Raw genomic sequence first — 8,868 nt, 5'->3', positions numbered from 1 at the left:
ACCTAATTACTCTTACAAGTATTTACGATGATAAGTTACATAAAATTTTTAGAAAAAGATAAAAAAAAAAAAAGTATGCAGTTACTAGAAAAACAGATAAAAATAAATACAAATAAATACATGAAAAATAAAGATATAAAATTTCTTAATAAAAAATATGCAAAAACTACTAAGGCTAAAACAAACAACTACAAAATATTATAATAAAACCAATTTTAAAAATAGATCATTTAGATTATCTTAAAGTTTTAATATTATATATACTTAAAAACATAGAAATAATAGATATTAAGAAAATAATATTAGAAGAAGTAATAAACTATGAAATTGAAACTACAAATTGTCTAGAACAGTTATACGAAGAAAGTTACCCAGAAGTATTTATTTAGATTAAAAAATGTTAGAATATATTAGACAAACTAGAGAAAATCAAGAAAATCTAAATAATGAAATTAATTACAGAAACCGAATTAGAAAAATAATAGAAGACCTAAAAGAAAAATTAGCATGGATAGAAAAGACCTTAGAAAATTTAGATAAAAGTACATGTGATAATTTATATAATTTAAAAAACTCACTACGAGAAGAACAACACAAGATAATAAATAATATTGAAAATCTAGAATTAGATATACATTATAGCACAGATAGGATAAAATATTATACAGAAATTTGTAACTCTGCAATTACTACAGGATAAAATAATTAATGAATATATCTTACGAAAAAAGTAAATCATTAAAAGATATTAAAACAAAATTTAAAAAATATCCACGCACAAATAAAAATAGATTCACTAAAAACCTAATCAATCTATTATACCTATTAAATCCGCGCACATTGAACGGGTCACAATTAGTCAAAATTTGCAAAACCCAAAATGTGTCTTCTCCTCCCAACACACCTTTCTCTCTTTCCCAAGACCACATCGACCTTTCTCCTTGAATTTCCAAAAATACACCATAGCCAAAAGCTCCTCTCCTTCTCTACCCCCTCTTCCTCTTTATATCCTTCGCGAAAGGAGAAACCCTGATCGCGTCATCACTACCACGATACCAGTGAGATCTGTCCATTTTTACATTCCTCACCCTTGATTCCATCGACAACAGTGAAATAGACTCAAATCGGTGATAGAGCTCAAAAAAGTTTCAAATCTGCCATTAAATCTTGAGAAGCATCCAATATTTCAAAAATATGTGATCTCTTTCTGTTTCAAAATTGATTTTTCCCCTTCTCTTTTTATCCGTTGGATTCTATGAATTTTTAGTTTCAAATCCAGACTTTTATGTCTGAATTTGCCTATAAATACCAATGTTGTTACTCTTTAAGAACAAGCTTTAAATTCGGGAAAAAAAATGAGAGAAATGAGTTTTAACATTTTAAAAAATAAGTTGAAATTCAGACAAAATTCTTGGATTTCTATTTTCATATACTAGTGTTCCTAGATTTTGATTTTTGATTTTATATTTAGCCATAAAATTACTAGTCTTCTTGGATTTTGATTTTTGTTTGAGTTTTGGGAGTTGTTCGAGTTTGCAGTTGGAAAATCCTTGACGCCCGAGCCCTTGTTTGCTGCTCAAGACAAGGTGAACAATTCTCATATCTTTGCTCTAGTTCAGTTTGATTGAATAAGTGTTTACATGTTGCTTGCTCTACTTTTAGTATATGTTGTTCACTATTTGCACATGATGTTTAATAAATTTGATTTATGCCAATTTTTAGGCTTGGTGGTTGTTTTGATATCCAGATACAGTGATGTTCTTTTAAAATTATTCTCCTCTATTTTGCGTTGGTTTTAGATGGTATACAGACGTCGATATGTGTAAAATATAGTTTGAATCATGAGAAACTTGTAATACCTCTCGCGGTATTAAGAAAAATCTTAATATGAATGTTTGTCATTATTTGATTCTCTTCCCCTCTTCCGTTCAAGATCAGATCACATAGAAATTAGTATGTATTTCTTTGGCATGACATAATATGACCAGTATATATGTTTGTAGCGCTGGCAGTCCTACAAAGCCGAGTGTTGAAAATATCAAAGTCACCTATAAAAATTGAATGTTATCTTTCTTGCATTTAGTTCACAAGTGTTCTTGATTTCGTGTCACTACCCGAATAACAACGTACGAAGGAGTGTTTAGATTAGCAACAATTTGAAACCCCTTTTCCTTCTCTGTTTGCCTTGATTGCTTACTAAGTTCCTAAAACTAAAGAGCAACTGATAGTGTTGCTTGTGATTTTTCTGTGCTCAAGTTAGTGAATTGTTTAGCCACTAATATTATAGTATTTCTATTAAGTGTCCATTTTTGCTAGTGAACGTCTACTAGCAGTATTTATTTTTAACACTTAGTGTTAATCTTTAAAGGTTTAAGGATATTTTATTCAAGTTTCACATTTGTTTGGTCACATCTTGAACATTTTGAAGCTTGAATGTTTATTTTTCTCTTAATTTCATCTTTCTTGACTTATTATTTATCGTTTAAATTTTTAATTCTTATCATTTTTTATTTCATGTGCAACCGGAGATTTGGAGGTCACAATGGAACTCGTCTTTGCCTATAGCATTGGGTCAATAACTACTAGGATCGCCACAATGAGAGTCTCATAAATTAGAAAAGCTCAATCCATTAGGAGTCTAGTATCTCTTGGCTCTTTTATCTCACTTATTATCTCTATTATGTTAGTATATTTTGATATTTGAAATGAGAATTAAGTATTCTTATTTTATAAAAATTATTTTATTATTTTTATATTGCCTTAATATTTCTGGAGTGCCTCGTATTTTTGCAATTAACACGTGATTAATCTAGTCATAAAATTAGATTTTTTCTTTTAAAAAATATCTTTAGTAACTTTTAAAGTTGGATATTTGTAACTATTTATTTGCCTCAAAACATTCTTAAATAAAAATGAAAATCACAACCTTAATGTATTCTCAAAATAAAATAAGAATTCAATACTACTGTGGAAATGACGCGAGAAGTTAAAATTCAGATTTTTTAAAGGGCAAATCACATAAATCACATAGATATACAATGTAAGTCAATGTTATAAAAACTACCACTAATTTTTAATTTACAAAATTTACCAAAGGTAAAAAAGAAAAACAGTTAAAATTACCCTGATTTAAGGAGATAATTTAATGATTGGTATTTTATTTTATAAATTCTCCTACTTTATTTTTCAATTAAGTTTTTCTTAAAAAAATAGTAAATAAGATAATCATAAAAACAAGACATTTATTTGTTTTTTTTTTTTTTTTATGTTTTTAAATTTAATTTATTTAATTCAATGAGCATTCATTTTTAATACTTCTAAGAGATTCAAACCATATCTTATACAAATTTCATACACCATAAATTTATTAATACATCATAAAATTATTATTACACTTATTTCTATATCTATCAAACACCATAAAAAATAGATCAATTTCTATACATATTAGACATACCCAATTTTTATACAATTTAGACACTATAAAATTATTATTATTGATACACCTATTTCTAAAGAGTTTAAAAACTATAAAATTATTGATACACCAATTTTTAAGACACTTTAAAATAAAATTGATGATATACCAATCTCTATATAATTCAGACACCATAAAATTATTAATATATCAATTTCTAACTATTTTAAAAATCATAAAATTTTTGATACACCAATTTTTATACTTTTCAAACACCATAAAATTGTTGATATATCAATTTCTATACAATTTAGACACCATAAAGCTGGTAATACACCAATTTCTATACAATTCATACACCATGATATACCAATTTCTATACAATTTATGCACCATAAAATAACCCCTGACAGAGACTGATTCCGGCGCTAATCGTTGGAACAATGACGCGTCGCCTGTATTTTCCTTCTCTCTCACGTTCAGCTTCTTCTCGGATTCTCTTCGTATTTTTATCTTTCCTCAATCTCTGTGTGTGTGTTGCTGTGAACAGATCCTAAAAAAAATGGCCTCCTCGATGGGTTTTGTTGTGCCCTCTAATTGTGTGAGGTCTGTGTGTTTATATCCATTCTCCCTTTGTGTTCATGGTGGTTACGGGTATTTGGTGTATGTGTGTGTATATGCGATGGTAAGAGGCTTGTGAGAGTGAAGGAATTGTGTTATTGAAGAGAATCTGTTGTGTTGTTGATGAAATCCTCTAGAGAATGACGGTGATGTGTGCTTATATTTTATACTAATGAGTGTGTAATTATGATGGGGTTTTCAATCAAGGAAGAAGAGAGGAGATAAAAAAGGAAGAAGATAGGGGGGGGGGGGGGGGTTGGATTAAATTTTTTAGAGAAAAATAAAAGAAACTAAATAGTTGGTAGATTTTATAAATAAAAACTAAATTTTGTAAATAAAAAAAACTAGTGGTAGTTTTTGTAATATTTACTCTTAAAGTGTATATCAATGTGATTTTTTTATTTTTTATTTTTTTTTAAAAAAAGGGGTTTGGCTTATCGAATATGTTTATTTAAGAAATCAAAAGTCTAACCGTTTTTTTTTCATTCGTTTTAAGATTCTTGATTTTTTTTTCAAACTCAAGATATATGTTTTCATGGTGTTATGCACAAGACATATTATTATAATTATTTATACTTTATTTCAACTATACTTACATATATGTTTATTTTATTTTTACACTAAGTTTTTTCTTTTTTCATCCATTAAATTTTCACAAATAAATGGAATGAGGATTCTTCACATAAATGATATCTCAAGTTGTGTTTGGCATTAAAAATCTTCATGCACTTTAAAGTGTATATCTATTTATTGTTATTGTTTTTTACTTTATGATAGACACAATTACGAGTTTAATAGTTTGAGTTTAGTATGTCTTTCAACATAATAATACAATACAAATTACTCTTTTCTACAAATATTAAGTTTTCTTTCTTTCATTTTTATGCATATACACATACATATTTTAAAATAAGAATAACATAACCTTGTGTATTGTAGCAGCACACATTATGTATCTTGAAGTTCTCATTTCCGAAATGATAATAGAGGTTTTCTTATCGCCATTTTAGCAGATAATACATAAATATGTTTTAAATGTTTTTTTTTTAAACTGAGTTAAAGAATTATCTTTGGATAGGTTCTGGGGAGTGCTTAAAACTTTCCTTTTGAGTAACCAAAATCCTTACTCAGAATTTCAAATGTTTTTCAAAGACCAAAAGATAGAGTTTTGCTTAAAAAACGTGTTTTCTTAATTTTTCCTATAAAATTTGATGGCGACTCTAAAAAATGAATTTTCAAATCCAGATAGTTACAATAGCCACTTTATGTTGTGAACTATTTTGGTCGGTTTGAAATAGGGCGCAACAGTCATTACAAGAAATCTGGTTTTTAGTGGCGACAAAAGTCACCGCAAAAGAACCAAAAGTCGCCACTAAATATATTTAGCCGCGACATTAGGATCGTAGCAATTACTTCCGTAACTAAAAGTATTTTGTGACAATATATGTAAGTCGCCACAAAACATACATTCTGTGGCGACAAAAGTTGCCACAAAAAAGCAAGCAAATACGACACAAAACAATGATTTAGTGGCGATATTTTGTCACCACAAAAGATTGAATTTTTTATTTTTTTTAAAAATGACTTTTTACAGCGACTATGGGTCGCCACTAATACTCCTTGTTTGTGGCGACTATGGGTCGCCACTAATACTCACTTTTTTCCGAAAAAAATATAAATTATATATTGTCTACTTCGTTGCCAATAATACAACTACAGTACTTAAAGGTACAAAGAAATTAAAATATATTTCTCCAAAAGAGAATTATATAGTTTTTAATAGGTAACAAATCAATGTGATATACATATGAGAAAAAAAATCACAAAATATCTTCAAACTTCTCATGGCTAACAATTTCCATCATGAAATTACCTGTACCTGAAATAAAAAATAAAGCGAAGTTTCAATTCTAACTTGTTAAAATGCAAGAAATGATTTGAGAAAATCTTAATGTTGTTTTGTAAAAGAGATGACAACAATATCTTTGAATTAAAATACTACGGAATACATTAAAGATTCCAGTGCCCCCTGTGGTAATCTCCCTCAATACTCATCTTCCAAATGGGGATAAAAACATACATATCAGACTGACTCTTCCAAAATGATAAGACTTTTAATTTTTCAAATAATGAATTACATTAAGAAAGCTTAGGAACTTTGACTCAATAAAAATTCTGCCCTTTTCTATTTTCTAGGAAATGAACTTCTTTTTTAACTACACTTAGTTAAACCAAAATAGATTAAAAGGACAATGAAACTAGCAAAAAAGATCTGGCCAGTAAAAAAGAAAGATCTCAATTCAACTAACACCACCAAACTTATTCATGCTAGGCATATCAATTTCTAACACATTTTTTCTTAAGGATTTACTTAAGAATTATCTAAGACACTCATGAGATCATTTACTTACCTTCCACTTTATTTTATCCATTATGTGGTCTTAAAATTCTGTTAACTCTCAAAATTTTTAAAAATTTTTGCCAGAGTTTCCTTTATAAATAGACCTATCAAAAACCTGTCAGTAACCAAAATACATATAAATACGCTTCAAGAGCGTTACAACAATGGATATTGTAATACCGTATTGATACAAGACTATGTGTGTATCAATAGATTCCAACCAACACAATAACAACAAGATGAACAACAAGGTGCTAGTGAATCGAAATAGGCCTCACACGGCTTCACTAGACTTTGAGTTTATGTGTTTGAACAAGAAAATTAGATGAAAGACAATGTAACAATGCTAGTGAATCGAAATAGGTCTCACACGGTTTCACTAGACTTTGAGTTTGTGTTTTGAACAAGAAAATAAGATAATAACAAGGAAACAATGCTAGTAAATCGAAAGAGTCCCACACAGCTTCACTAGACTATAGATTCAACAACACAATGTTAAAACGATAAAAATTGCTCAACAGAGTACTTACACAAATCTCTTTTGCCACTTCATTAACATATGATCCATCTTCTTTGATATTGAATTATTTACACTGAAATGAGATAAAACTCAGTGGGGCAATAAACTTGACAAGGCTACCAAATTTTGTGTATATATTATTATTCTATGCAAATTGATTGCAAAAATGAGGAAAATTTCTTAAACCAGATATGAATCTACTTTACTTTTACAATCTGTGCAAACGAAAATTATATGTTTATCAAAGGATAAGAAGCCCCTCCATACCCCTCCAACTGCAACCAAAAATGAAGTTCTGGTTTGCTCATTCCAGACTAAATTAGTAGCACCAGAGCGGAGCAAATGTGAAGAGCTGAGAATTCGCCTTGTAGCTAAGCTTTCTCTAGGTAAGCTATTGTTCAATGAAGAATCAAGGCGAAAGCCATTTTTCAATGAAATTAGTAATGTAGCCAACTAAGTAAAACCTACATGCCAAAATGAACAAAACAACATTAAAACAACATCCAAATCATAAAAAGTTCACAACTTTCAAGAATACCTGCTGAAAAAATATAGAAATAAGAAGACTTTAATGGTGTGAGTAGACCTTAATATGCTATCTTTATTTCTAGTCAGTTACTGAATCAGTGCACAACCAAAAATAACTAAATCCGACAAGCCAAAATGAACTAGATATCATTAAAACAATACCCAACAAATAACATAAAGTTCAAAGCCAAAACTAAGCAAAACCCACATGACAAAATGAACAAAACAACATTAAAACAACATCCAAATCCCATTAAGTTCACAACTTAATATTGAAAATATAGAAATAAAAATACTTTGATTGTCTGATTAAGCCTTAACATGCTAAACCTCAACAACACCCAAATGAAATAAAGTTCACAACTTCAACAATACTTATTGAAAAATATAGAAACAACAAAACTTTAATGGTGTGGTTAGGCCTTAATATGCCAAAACTAAGCAAACTTCAAATGCAAAAATGAACCAAACAACACTCAAATCACATAAAGGACTGCAAATAGACACAACTCCTAATCTCGGGAAATGTAAGCGCAGGTATAGCTTTTTGTAGGTTAGACAGAAAAAGGTATACATTATAATTCATTCAAACCCAAGATACCATCAGTGTCCAGTGAACACTAGGCTCTTGTTTCATTGCAACATCTGTAAAGATAATTTGATCTAGTTGTAGGCCTTGTGCACCAGAATCTGTATAAGCGAACTGAATTAGCAAGAATTAACGTTTGCCTACCCGACCTATCGTTTGCCTACCAACTTCAACCTATCGTGATACTATCTCAAAATCAATGAAAACAAAATCCACACAATATGAATTTAACACACCAAAATATCAAATAATTAAAATTAATTGAGAGAGAGATAAGAAATGGACCTCAATTTATTTCGAATCCAACTTGTTCCACGTCGCCACTGAAATCTTAAACAAACGTCAACCAAACGAACAAATCCAACTTTGATCTAACGTCCTTTGCATTGCCTCGCTAAAATGGAACCAAGAATCACAAACTGAAAAGACTAGAACCCATCTCGTGTTGTTTTTTGATGGATTTTTGATGAACAGTCGCCGAAAAGGGAATGGGGTGACTGTTCTTGTTGAATATTATCCGGGTTTTTTTAGGGGATTTGGAGTGCGTTGAAGCTGGTTTCGATCGGGGTTTGGGGAAAGAACATTTCTGGCGATGGTTTGATCGGAAAATGTGGGAAAGAGGGCTGGTGGTGTTTCTCGGTGGTGGATGACCCCTTTTTCGATGAGATTCAGGCGAAGACTCGCCGGTCTCCGACCCCCCTCTCTCTTTTTCTCCAATCTCCCCCTCCCACTGTTCTCTTTGTACCTCTCTCTTTCTCAATTTCTCTCTCAAATCTCCATTTGTCCACTCT

The 8,868-nt window shown here is 30.0% G+C and overlaps 1 long non-coding RNA gene across 1 annotated transcript; it reads left to right on the top strand.

Annotated features, from left to right (window-relative positions):
- Window positions 1-794: 794 nt before the first annotated feature.
- LOC124888009 lies at window positions 795-2,753 on the top strand. The gene is made up of 2 exons (XR_007045838.1): window positions 795-1,586; window positions 2,529-2,753. It is a non-coding gene; the product is annotated as an uncharacterized LOC124888009 (long non-coding RNA).
- The last annotated feature ends 6,115 nt before the right edge of the window (window positions 2,754-8,868 follow it).

The sequence above is a fragment of the Capsicum annuum genome, chromosome 10 (genome assembly GCF_002878395.1).
Source record: "Capsicum annuum cultivar UCD-10X-F1 chromosome 10, UCD10Xv1.1, whole genome shotgun sequence".
NCBI lineage: Eukaryota > Viridiplantae > Streptophyta > Magnoliopsida > Solanales > Solanaceae > Capsicum > Capsicum annuum.
Note: the sequence above shows the minus strand (reverse complement) of the source record. Positions and strands in the feature narration are given on the sequence as shown.